Below are 12,040 nucleotides of genomic sequence, written 5' to 3'. Positions count from 1 at the left end.
GTGTTGATAAACTGCTACAGAGGTTACAAGCTCTGCCTCTCTACACTCATATTTTGAGTAATATTCATTGGCCAAAAAAAGAGAAAAAACAAAATAAACTCAAGATAAATTTTCTGTATTAAAGATAGAAAGATTTAGATAGTATTCTTTAACATTTAATTTCATTGCTGTTATGAATTGCACAATATTTGTGTAGTGACAGCACCGGTTTTATTGAATTATAATGAAGCTGTGTTTTGATTTTGATATTGATTGTGGTTTCATGATCTTGTCATATGGCACACAAGCACATTCTTTTAATAGAATTACATTGATTTTATTGATAAAATGCAGTCTTGTACATAAGTGTTATGCGCTGGTGACATGATTCTAATGTAAACACATTAAAGTCACAAGGGAAGTACTATAATAAAATAGCTTTCTGAATTAAAAAGAGATGGTGTTTTCTTCATCATTGTTATATACGTAGGTTGTTTTCATACAAAATAAAAAATATAACTTCCTGATAGTAGAATGGTTGAGATGTCAGTTCTGATAGTTTGTATGGGTATTACAGTAAATATTTCACACAAAGCACAATTAATCCTTAATATTTCTCTTTTCCTAAGGTCTTAAGCGACTCAAGGATACGAGACTGAGCAGATGAGGAAATTTCCTCTGCAGTGACAGATGTGACGACCCTCCTCTCCCCAGTGTCAGCTGCGGCTCTGTTTGCTTCCCCGGACCTCGGAGCAGCCATAACTCGACACGCCTCCATCCTAGAGGGGCCATTCTGAAAAGAGAGGGAGGCGTCTGATGTGCCAAAACTTCTTCTTGAACTCCTGAGAGGAGCCGTGGGATTTGAACGGATAGCAGGATTGATGAGAGATTGTGAGCCGCTCTCCACATCTCCACCTGGGCTCCTTAATTAGTTCCTCATCTCAGACTCTTGAACTCAGCTTATGCTGGATGACTTTCTGGTATTAGGCAAAAAAATCTCATATCGTTCACCATATATTTCAATCAGTTTTTAAACCAAGTCTCTCTCCGCGTTAAATGTGGCAGGTGTTCTGGGCCCGAGGAAGGATTTACAGAGAACCAAGAGCAATAACATGTAAGATAGAGCGGGGTGGTGCTGAAGAGAAGTACTGACTTATTTGGGCATTTATGTGCGTGTATGAGAGACTCAAAAGGCTTGTGCAGCAATGGGTGAGACCTTGTGCCGAGGGTTGACGGGAAGAGGCAGCTAGACATTGATGGACGGATATGTGCACGTGTGGAAGAGTGTATTTGGGTGTGAATGCGTGTGAGAGTTTGTTTGTGTGATTGCCTCTTAAATCTGGCTATTATTGTGGTTCTCTCCTATGTTTGTGTTGGAGCCGGCAGGGTCAACATTAGAAGAGAGAGAGGCAGGACGAGAGCAACAGAAAAAATATTTGAATGACACTTCTGCTTTTTGTCACTGTATTTTTGGCATTGTGTCCCGGTGTACTTTTCTCTCTGAGAGCTTAAGCTTTGTAAAACACAAGTATACTTTTGACCCATCAATATGGATTATTATAAGAATCACAGCTTGTGAAGGGCTCTCAGATGCATCATCGCTGTCCAGAATTCCTTCTCCGCTGAGACTCTCCACACCACTCCATTTCTGTGACGTTCAACGTGTCATTCTGGGAGACGTCTACAAATCCCCAGGGAACTGCATTCACCGGTTACCACTGCGATCCATGGCACCCCGTTCCTGACAAGGTCTGCTTAATTCGGTGAGTGTTGTTATTCCACTCTGTGTGAGTGTGTGATGATGTTTCCGTGTTTGTGTGCGTGCATTAGTGAGCATTTGGAATTAATCTGTAACAGTTGTTTGGGCCTAAAAGACTTTAAGCTTGTTTGTTTTGCTGGTCATATAACCTGCTATGCTAGAAGGAGCTTGATGTGAACATGTGTTTTTGTTTTGCGGACGTTTCTACTTTGTTGCTGCTCATTATATGAAATTCCACATGTTTGTTTTCTTGTGTAACCTTCATAGTGTAACTCCCTCCGTCACATGAAACTGAATAGAGATGTGACCTTAAACAGCCCAGTGAACTATGAATAACATCACCACACACTCCCACCTTACACACTTCCCACGGTGCTCTGCAGGCCTGAATATCCTCTTCTGGGTAAATGGAGCGCATTTATGTGGTTTATAGGCAGGCATGTAATAGGGCTGTTTGAGCTACATTTGACGTGTGAGAAATGAGCAAAAGTATAGAATCTGAATTAATGGACAAGGTCACCCAAAATGAACATTATTTTGTTATTTATTTACGCCTATTCCATACCCAGGTGATGGTATTGTTTCTGTGAAACAAATGAGATTTTTTTAGTTTATAGTGACATGTGATCTGTCAAAAATGATGATGATGAAAAATATACAAGACATAGGTTTTTGAGGTCTTGCATGAGGGTCTCAAAGGTCTTCATCACATCTTCAAGCCTCATATTGGTTTAACAGACATGGTCACTAGACTAAGTTAGAATCAGAAGCAGAAAGAGCTTTATTGCCAAGTATGTTTGCACATACAAGGAATTTGTTTTGGTGACAGGAGCATCCAGTACACAGAAATGGCAACAACAGTACACAGAGACCATAACACAATAGAATACAGTACACAGATGATTTAAATAAGGGCCTATGGGTATAAAAAACAAGAAATACAATACAATAAACATAAGATAAAGATATAGAGAGTAAAGCTATGTGTGTATGTAAATATGTACAAGTAAAAAATAAGAATAGACTATTGTATGCACAAGGTATGTGCTATATACAGCAGAATGAAATATAATTGACAGAAAAAGTTGTATAAAAAATAGATAGTGTATTATCTGGAGGATATATTTAATATTGCACTTAATTATTATTGCACAGAGTTATTAATTGCACGGTGGGTAAAAAACATTTTACTGTTCAAGAGGTAGATGGCCTGAGGGAAGAAGCTGTTTTTGTGTCTGGTTGTTTTGGTGCTCAGTGCTCTGTAGCGCCGACCAGACGGCAGCATTGTGAAGAGTTGATGGCTTGGATGTGAGAGGTCCAGGGTGATTTTCTGAGCCCTTTTCCTCACTCTGGATGTATATAGTTCTTGGAGGGTGGGCAGGGGAGCACCAATGATCTTCCCAGCAGTCCGAACCGTCCTCTGTAGTCTTCTGACGTCTGACTTTGTGGCTGAGCCAAACCAGACAGTGATGGATGTGCAGAGGACAGACTCTATGACAGCTGAGTAAAACTGTTTTAATAGAGTTTGTGTTAGGTTGAACTTCTTCAGCTGATGTAAGAAGTACAACCTTTGCTGGGCTTTTTTAGCAATGGAGCCAATGTGATTGTCCCACTTCAGGTTCTGAGAGATGGTGGTGCCCAGGAACCTGAATGACTCCACTGCTGCCACAGTGCTGTATTATAATAAATATAAACAATCTAAAAGGTGTGCATTATATCTGACACACACATGAACACTGTACAGTTAGTCTTGTGGGTATAAGTCATTCCCTTTAAATGCCATTGAAGTTGGAAACATGTATTATAATGTGTATGTAACTTTAGAGACGGTCCCTAAATTCACGAATATCGAATGTTTAATGTCAAACCAACTTTATGCCAGTGAAACGCGTCAATGAACGCATGCTTTATATGCGCCACGCGCTCGTGTGTAAACACATTAGGACAATTTATATATAAAACAGTATACAATATTCGTTAATTTTCCTGTAGAAAGGAGCTTGTTCTGTTGACAGACAGAGGCTTCAATTCCGCGAGTAGGCTACAGTTTGCAAAACTGTGCGAACGGCTTGCGAAAGCGTGGGCACAGATTATGAATTTGTAGGTACAGATTTCAAAAACTGAGGGGACGGTTTACAAAACCGAGAGCACGGATTGTAAACTCGTGGGTACAGTTTATTAATCCGAGAGCACGGTTTTGTAAACTGTGGGAACGAATTACAAAACTGTGGCCACGGATTTGCGGGTCTTGTTTTTTTTTTCTCCGAGGGGTGACCAGACGGGCTCCGTAGCTTTTCAGGTGGTTGACGCGACATATTTTCCCACACACGCTCTCTGTCCGCTGGTGAAAGTGTGCTTACCCGTGTATGTGCGCGCACGTGTCTGTGTGTGTGTGCGCGCTTCGGGTCGTACTCGATACAGAGAGCAGAGGAGAATTGTAAAGGCGCGACCACGTAGAAACGGAAATGACATGCCGCCACGTAAATAAGATAAATAACATAATGCTATTTAGTTTGTTTAGTACGAGAACAAGGTATAGACATGTTATATAGGAAAGGTAACCTTAAATGACTTCTCTTGTGATCTAACGCTACATAAAAAATGAAATGAACTTGACCTTCAACGGTGGCGGGACGTGCCAAGGTAATGGTAGGGGAAACACTGTACTGTACATGGTCTAAATGCACAAAGCAGCTTCTTGTGGATTTCCACACTTCTTTGACATAAGCCTCCACTGTTGCCATGGCAGTGGACTATTGTTACTTTCTGTCTGGGCTACTGATATTGGGAGAGGCGTTTGTGTCCAAAAGCATTACGAGAGTGTAGGGCTGTACTTCAGGAATGAACCCTTTAACAATAAACGTTCTCAGATTTGTTAAGAAGAGGATACAGCTCCTTAATATCCTCGTTCCTCTCTAGTTTCAAGCTGCCAGTTGTTATTTGTGAGGTCACATACTTCACACATGGCTCAGTGGGTGCTCAGAGATATAAAATACGGAGGGAAAATAATGCTGGTCTCATCAGACGTCGTACAGATAGAGAAGATGAATGGAAATGATATCAGTTGCCTACTTGGAATAAACAACAAAGCTGTTAGGCTTTTGCGGTCTGCGTTTGAGGGCCTGCCTGGACGGATACATTTCTGTGTAATTGTGCCAAAAAGAAAAATATCAGATTCCGTGAGAATATCAGTTAGGAAATAACATGATTTATTTTCGCCCGTTTGGAGAACCACCTGCAAAGTAATATTCAGTGAAATTGGAAAAGGCCATCTGAGGAAATCAAACTGTGATTGTTGCACAGGAGGACATGAGGTGGGTTCAACAGCGAGGATGAAAAAGCAGCTTTATTATAATGTCAGAGGGATTCCTGGCGGAGCTGATTTGGCAGCGGTGAATAGAGTGAGGATCACTGGATCTTGAATGAATGGAGCTTAGCCTTGTTTGAGCTTATGTTGGTTCACTTCTCGTCTCTTCTTCTTTCCTCCCCGTGTCTCATCTTTTCCTCTTCTCGTCTTTTCTTGGTATTTGGTATCTCTGTTGGCTCAGACGTGCTCCACAGGTTTGTGTAAAAACGGATTGTCCATGTTATTCCAGCATGATTCGAAAAGGTTTCATCTTGTGGGCTTCAAAGGAAGTGAGGAAATCTGTGATCTCAATATGATCTCAAACTTGCATCGTGCAGAATTGCCTACAGTTCACAAGCTCTCAGAATTAACATTGCCCGCGTGCAATATTGTGCACTGGATAGAAGGAATTAAATGACCTCACCAAAAGCCAGCATCACAAATATGACATCAGTTCCAGTTCATTGGTCCACTGGCAGCGGGATCGATTGTATTGATCTGAAATAAGAGCATGTCAGGTGTATATGCGTGTGTTTGGGTGTGTGCACGAAAGAGATTTAAAAACACTGGCTCAGTGTTTTTTTAAAGACACCGGGGAATGTATTTAATGTCCTTATATCACCGTGTGTTCTTGGGTTGGTATTCCGGTGTGTGCATGCAAGTATGAAAAATGTGATGAACGGTGACTTGCATGTGGCATATTTACTAGTTTCTAGTGCATTGTTGTGCATTAGTGTTTGCTGAGTGACGCACTAAACAAATTCCTGCTTTGAAGGATGAGAATACCATGAATAACATTTTAAATTAGTAAAAAAATGTAGGCACAAAAAAATATAAATGGTTTTAAACCAATAATAAACTGAAAATCAACTGGAATGTTTGACTGCACTGCCAACTCCGTTATTTCTAACCACAGTGTCAGGAACATTTTTATTATATTGCAATTTGTCTGTCGTAATGTTTCAGACAGTTTAGTGCTCTGAAAAATTCTGATTCATGAGTGAACTGTTCTGTTTGTGTGAATGTTAACACTCACGGTATTCATTAGAGCTCTTTTGCTTTAGTAAAGCGACGAACGAGCGCGGCGGGGTGTCTACAGCAGCCGCAACAACTGCTTGTTTGCCCTGATGGGATGAAGTGCCCCCCCGGGTGAAATCAATCAATTCACTTTTCTTCATTTAGCAGACACTTTCATCAAAATGACTTACTAATCAGAAATGTGTTATCTGATTGTTGTGTGGATTCGTAGATGCTGTCTGTTTGTTTTACTTAATCTGTTTTTGGTACTACATCGATAATAACTGTGATTCTTTTAAGCAGTCAAATATTTCTCGGGTTGCCTTTTTACCATATGACATATTGAAATAATATCGACATGATACTGAACATATTGAAATATTAGAATGTTGTCAGTATTGAGCTAACAATAACATCCGTTTATTACAACATTCTTTTTTTAGCTAGAGAGGAATAGAAAAATGTTTAAATGTTGTGTAGCTGGCAACTTTCATATATTTACCTTATGCATATACAGCCGCGGAAAAATTAAGAGACCATTTTGTAAAATGGTCATTTTTGTTTCATTCTGTGAACTGCTAACGATATTTCTCCCAAATTTCATATAAAATTTGTATCACAGTTTTCAATTCAATTTTATTTATATAGCGCTTTTCACAATGTGCATTGTTCCAAAGCAGCTTTACGGGAGAAAATAAGAAAAACTGAAAAACACAAAAAAAAGGTAAAACATCGCACAGTGCATGGTGTTTATAGAACAAGCAAGATTATTCTAGTAAATAAGTAAGGAATAATTGACGACGGGCCGTTCAATTATCGAAAGTTAATGCACACCCCGAGGTGGTAATGCGGCCACGACGCTATATTTCTACATTTGACGCTATAGTATCTATATTTGATTTGTTTTCGTCTTATTTAACACCCCTGTCGTATAAGAAAAGCATTAAGAGAAAAAAGTGACTCGGAGGTTTCTGTGCCAGCTGCGGTTCTCGCAGTGGCATAGAAAGCTTCCTGCTGTGTGTTTTAAGTCCTGTTTACCCATTCCACAGGCGAATTTAAGATGTTGTTGTTGTTATTTTTGTGCTTCGTTTTTATCTTTAACCCACTGATTGTGTCATGTAGTTTGCTGTTACCTTTGATATATGCTTTAGTTTTTCGTCTGAACAGTCCTGTACAGTGCTCTCGCCATTGTTGTTCAAATGTTCATGCTGTCCATAAATATTAATAGTTATTTCTTCTCAGACAATAGAATTTGCCTGTCACTTTGTCTGTTGTTAGATACGTATTCACTGGTGGACAGTAGGCTACATTTAAGTTAAACTTGGCGAAGTGATATGGAACTGTAATGCGGTCAGCAGACCTGGAACACCTTCATAGGTGTGCATTTACCGAAAGTTAATGCATACCCATAGAAAGTTTGTCAGCCAATCAGATTGAAGCATTCAACAGCCCCGCAGTATAATATCTAATAAATGCAGTCTCCCGGTGGTTTATTTAGCATATTTTGCGTTAAGTGAATGCTTGGCTGAAGAGATGTGTCTTTAATCTAGATTTAAATTGGGAGAGTGTGTCTGACCCTCGAATAGTATCGGGAAGGCTATTCCAGAGTTTAGGTGCTACGCATGAGAAAGCTCGGGTAGAGATCCTTTGGTGGATTTAGTTATTCTAGGTGTTATCAAAAGTCTGGAGTTTTGAGATCTTAGAGAGCGTGATGGGTTGTAGTGTGGTAGAAGCTCTGTTATGTAGGTAGGGGCTAAACCGTTTAAGGCTTTATAAATAATTAAAAGAACTTCAAAGTCCATACGATACTTAATGGGTAACCAGTGAAGGCTTGATAACATTGGGGTTATGTGATCGTATTTTCTGGACCTGGTTAGAACTCTGGCAGCTGCATTCTGAACTAACTGTAGTTTGTTTATTGATGATGCAGGACAACCACTAAGCAGTGCATTACAGTAGTCAAGTCTTGAGATCACAAATGCATGAATAAGCTTCTCTGCATCAGCCACACATAAAATATTTCGTAATTTGGCAACATTTCTTAGGTGGAAGAAGGTTGTTTTTGTGACATTTGAGATGTGACTTTTAAATGACAGGTTGCTGTCTAATATAACGCCTAGGTTTTTAACTGTATTTGTTGGAGTAACAGTGCAGCCTTCAACTTGCAGGTTATAATCCGAAATATTTGTCTTTGGTCCGATAAGTAATATTTTTGTTTTATTAGAATTTAAAAGAAGGAAATTACAAGACATCCAATGTTTTATATCTTTGATGCACTCTGCCAATTTGGATAGTTGGAAGGAATCATCTGGTCTTGATGAGATATATAGCTGAGTATCATCTGCATAACAGTGGAAGCTAATTCCATGTTTTCTAATAATGTTTCCAAGGGGCAGCATGTATTGGAGAATAGCAAGGGTCGTAAAACCGATCCCTGAGGTAATCCATAATTTACTTGCGTTAGATTTGATGATTCCCCATTTAAATGGACAAATTGATGTCTGTCTGATAAGTAAGATCTGAACCATTGTAGTGCCTGTCCCTGAATACCGGTATAATTGTGTAAGTGATCTAGAAGTATTTTATGGTCTACAGTATCGAACGCAGCACTAAGGTCTAGCAGGACTAGGAGTGAGATGTTACCTTTATCTGATGCTATAAGCAGGTCGTTTGTAATTTTAACGAGCGCAGTTTCAGTACTATGATGCGGTCTAAAGCTTGACTGTAATTTTTCGTGTATGTCATTATTTTGTAAGAAAGAGCACAACTGAGTGGACACTACTTTTTCTAGTATTTTACACAGGTAAGGGAGATTTGAAATCGGTCTAGTTTCCTAGTTCATTGGGGTCTAAGTTTGGTTTCTTGATAAGAGGCTTAATGACGGCCAGTTTAAAGGGTCCTGGTACATGGCTTAGATTAATTGACGAGTTGATAATGTTATAAATGGGCTCAATTGCAACGGGTAATAACTCTTTTAATAATTTAGTTGGTATGGGGTCTAATAAGCAAGTTGTAGGTTTAGATGCTGCAATAAGTTTAATTAAATCTTCTTGTTTCATAGGTGAAAAACACTGTAGCTTTTCTTTTGGGGCGATGGTTGGTACTAATTCATAGGACAGACTTGGAGTTTTGTCTGTATGTTTTCAACTTTCTCTGTGAAAAAATTCATGAATTCATTGCTACCAAGGTGCGGCGGAATACCCAGGTCAGGTGATGTCTGTTTATTTGTTAATTTAGCAACTGTACTAAATAAAAACCTTGGATTGTTTTTGTTAGTTTCTATGAGGTTACGGAGGTGCTCAGCCTTTGCTGCTTTTAGTGCCTTTTTATAACAGTTTGCACTCTCTTTCCACGCAATTTTAAAGACCTCTAATCGGGTTTGTTTCCATTTGCGCTCCAGTTTACGTATTTCTCTTTTAAGGGTGCGAGTGGTGCTATTGTACCATGGTGCTACGTTTTTCTCATTAATCTTTTTTGACTTCATAGGTGCGGCAGCTTCTAATGTATTAGAGATAATAGTGCCCAATTTGCTGGTCATGTCATCGAGTGATTCTGTATTTATTGGTATGGATTAAACGAGTCAGATCTGACAAGCTCTTTGCGAAACTATCTGTAGTAGTCGAGGTAATTGTTCTACCCTGTCGATAGCGAGTTAAACGGCTGATTTCTGCAGTGCGCAGTGTACATGTTATAAGATAGTGATCAGTGACATCGTCGCTTTGAGGTATAATATTTATATTGGTTAGATCGGCTCCGTGAGATATAATCAAGTTTAGTGTATGATTAAATCGATGAGTGGGTCCATTGATGTGTTGTGTTACTCCAAAAGAGTGTAGTAGCTCTGTAAATGCCACTGCTAATGCATCGTTAGCACTATCTACGTGGATATTAAAATCTCTGACAATTAGTACTTTATCAACGTTAACCAATAGGTCCGATAAGAAGTCCGCAAACTCTTTCAGAAAAAAGTGTAGGGACCAGGGGTCTATACACAGTAGCCAATGTAAAAGAAAGCAATGGTTTTTTACTTTAATTTGGAACAATTATTTTCAACGCAAGCGCGTACACTCATTTAAACTGTATAATTTGGTTTAAGCCAGGTTTCGGTAAGGCAAAGTAAATCAAAACTGTTGTCTGTGATCATTTCATTTACAATACAGTAACTGCCTTTGAATCTAATATTAAGTAGGCCGAACTTTATGAGTTGGTTTTGGTCGTTTATTACATTGTCTTCAGGTCAGAGTTTTGCCTAAATTATTATTTTGTAGTATTATTCGGGGGACAGAAAGGGTCTCTATACATTTGGAAGCAGTAACATTTATAACAGATGAGTGGGAGGAACACAGACTATGGTTAAAGTTTTGACTTACCGGTGGGAGACGTAGTCAAACGGTGCGTAGCGTCTTTGAGATGTTGTCAGACAGAAGATCTGCTCCGATGCTGCTGGGGTGCAGGCCATCGGGGCGGAAGAGCCTAGGTCGCTCCCAGAACAGATCAAAATTATTAACAAAGAGCAGCTTCTGTTCAATACACCATGACATCAACCATTTATTTAGTGCAAATAGTCTACTGAACTTTTCATTCCCTCGTCGGTAGGTAGGAAGTGGCCCTGATACGATGATCCTCGTTGTGGGCGATGCGTTGCGTACCTTCTCGATCAGACTCCTGAAGTCCCTCAGTTGTCATGCGTCTTTCATGTGAGCTGTTGAATGACTTTGTGTCACTCCTGAGGTTTGATTTTGACTGGAATGACCACAATACATCTAGAAATGCTGCTTAAATGAAAATTTGGAATGGTCTCTTGTTTTTTCATGGCTGTATGTCCTAAACAATGCTGTTCAACATGCACAAACCCCTTACGAAAATTAACCATATTAATGTAGTAACAATGTTTTTTTGGTGTATTGGCAATGGCTACCATTGAAAAAACCATGGTTAGTTTTTGTAAGGGATGTCCAGGGAAGCATGATTTACCCACTTATGATTGGTCTGTGGGATTTACTCTAATGACAACATGGACTGGTACAAACGAGAAATAATAGACTACTTAAATGAAACAACGGTGTAAAAGTGAACTATAAAATTACTCATCTGTAGACTTTTTAAGTCTCAGCATCAGTTCAGTTGCTGAGAGTGGGTTGATCTGATTCAGAAAGGCAATAAAACCTCTGTTGAGCCATGTGCACAAACGTTTTCATTACAGCCCATTTCCCCCCAACACTCGGGATCATTTAGCCATTAAGTCTTTAATATTTAAGTCTGTACGTGCCTCACTCAGAAGTCTAGGGTGCACTTCATATAAACTCAAATAAACTAATATATTACTGTGAATTACAGTCAAATAAATTGCTGACTTTTTACATAAAAACAGGGGGAAAAACTTGATTGCCACTCCAACCGTTTCCAAAAGAAATTTCTAGAAGGTAGAAAAAGGCAATGGAAAACGGCTGCTTCTTTTTGAAGCTTTCTTCGTGACAGTAATGATAGCCCTTTACCCCATCAAGAAAAAAATCTAATATTGAAGAGAAAAAAACAGTTCTGAGTCATGGTAATGCTTTTGAAGTGCTTTTGCTTTAGAGAAAATACACTGGTCAACCTCTGCTTTTCATTTTGTTCAGAACTGGCCAATCAGGTGGTGTCACAATTAAAATCAATCTTCCATTAAGAACAAGTGGCTGTGTCTGTCTGAAGCTTCTACCTGTGGGCCCTCATTTCAGCTCGGCTCTGAAAAAGATCCATCTTTATTAGTCCTTCACACTGCTAAATCAATGGAAACCCTCTTTCATAAGGGAACTGAATGCGGGCAGACTCGGGTTCTCACGTCTCTGCACTTTAAGGCCTCACCTATATCACCCTGAAAACTCGCTTTATACAAGTAGAGTGGTTCGAATGGAGGTCTAAGAAAGTCCTGAAATGGTTAGAAAAGCTAATGAAATGTA

The 12,040-nt window shown here is 39.4% G+C and overlaps 1 protein-coding gene across 2 annotated transcripts in view; it reads left to right on the top strand.

Annotated features, from left to right (window-relative positions):
• Positions 1 to 12,040, top strand: part of grik5 (glutamate receptor, ionotropic, kainate 5) — a 61,522-nt gene that overhangs the window by 6,534 nt on the left and 42,948 nt on the right. For both annotated transcript variants that reach the window (XM_057340821.1, XM_057340820.1), the window contains exon 3: positions 609 to 1,742. The gene's annotated coding sequence lies outside the window, so the exon portion shown is untranslated. The remainder of the gene's footprint in view (positions 1 to 608; positions 1,743 to 12,040) is intronic.

This window comes from Triplophysa rosa, linkage group LG8 (assembly GCF_024868665.1).
Source record: "Triplophysa rosa linkage group LG8, Trosa_1v2, whole genome shotgun sequence".
Classification (NCBI taxonomy): domain Eukaryota; kingdom Metazoa; phylum Chordata; class Actinopteri; order Cypriniformes; family Nemacheilidae; genus Triplophysa; species Triplophysa rosa.
This window is presented reverse-complemented; position numbering and strand designations above follow the sequence as displayed.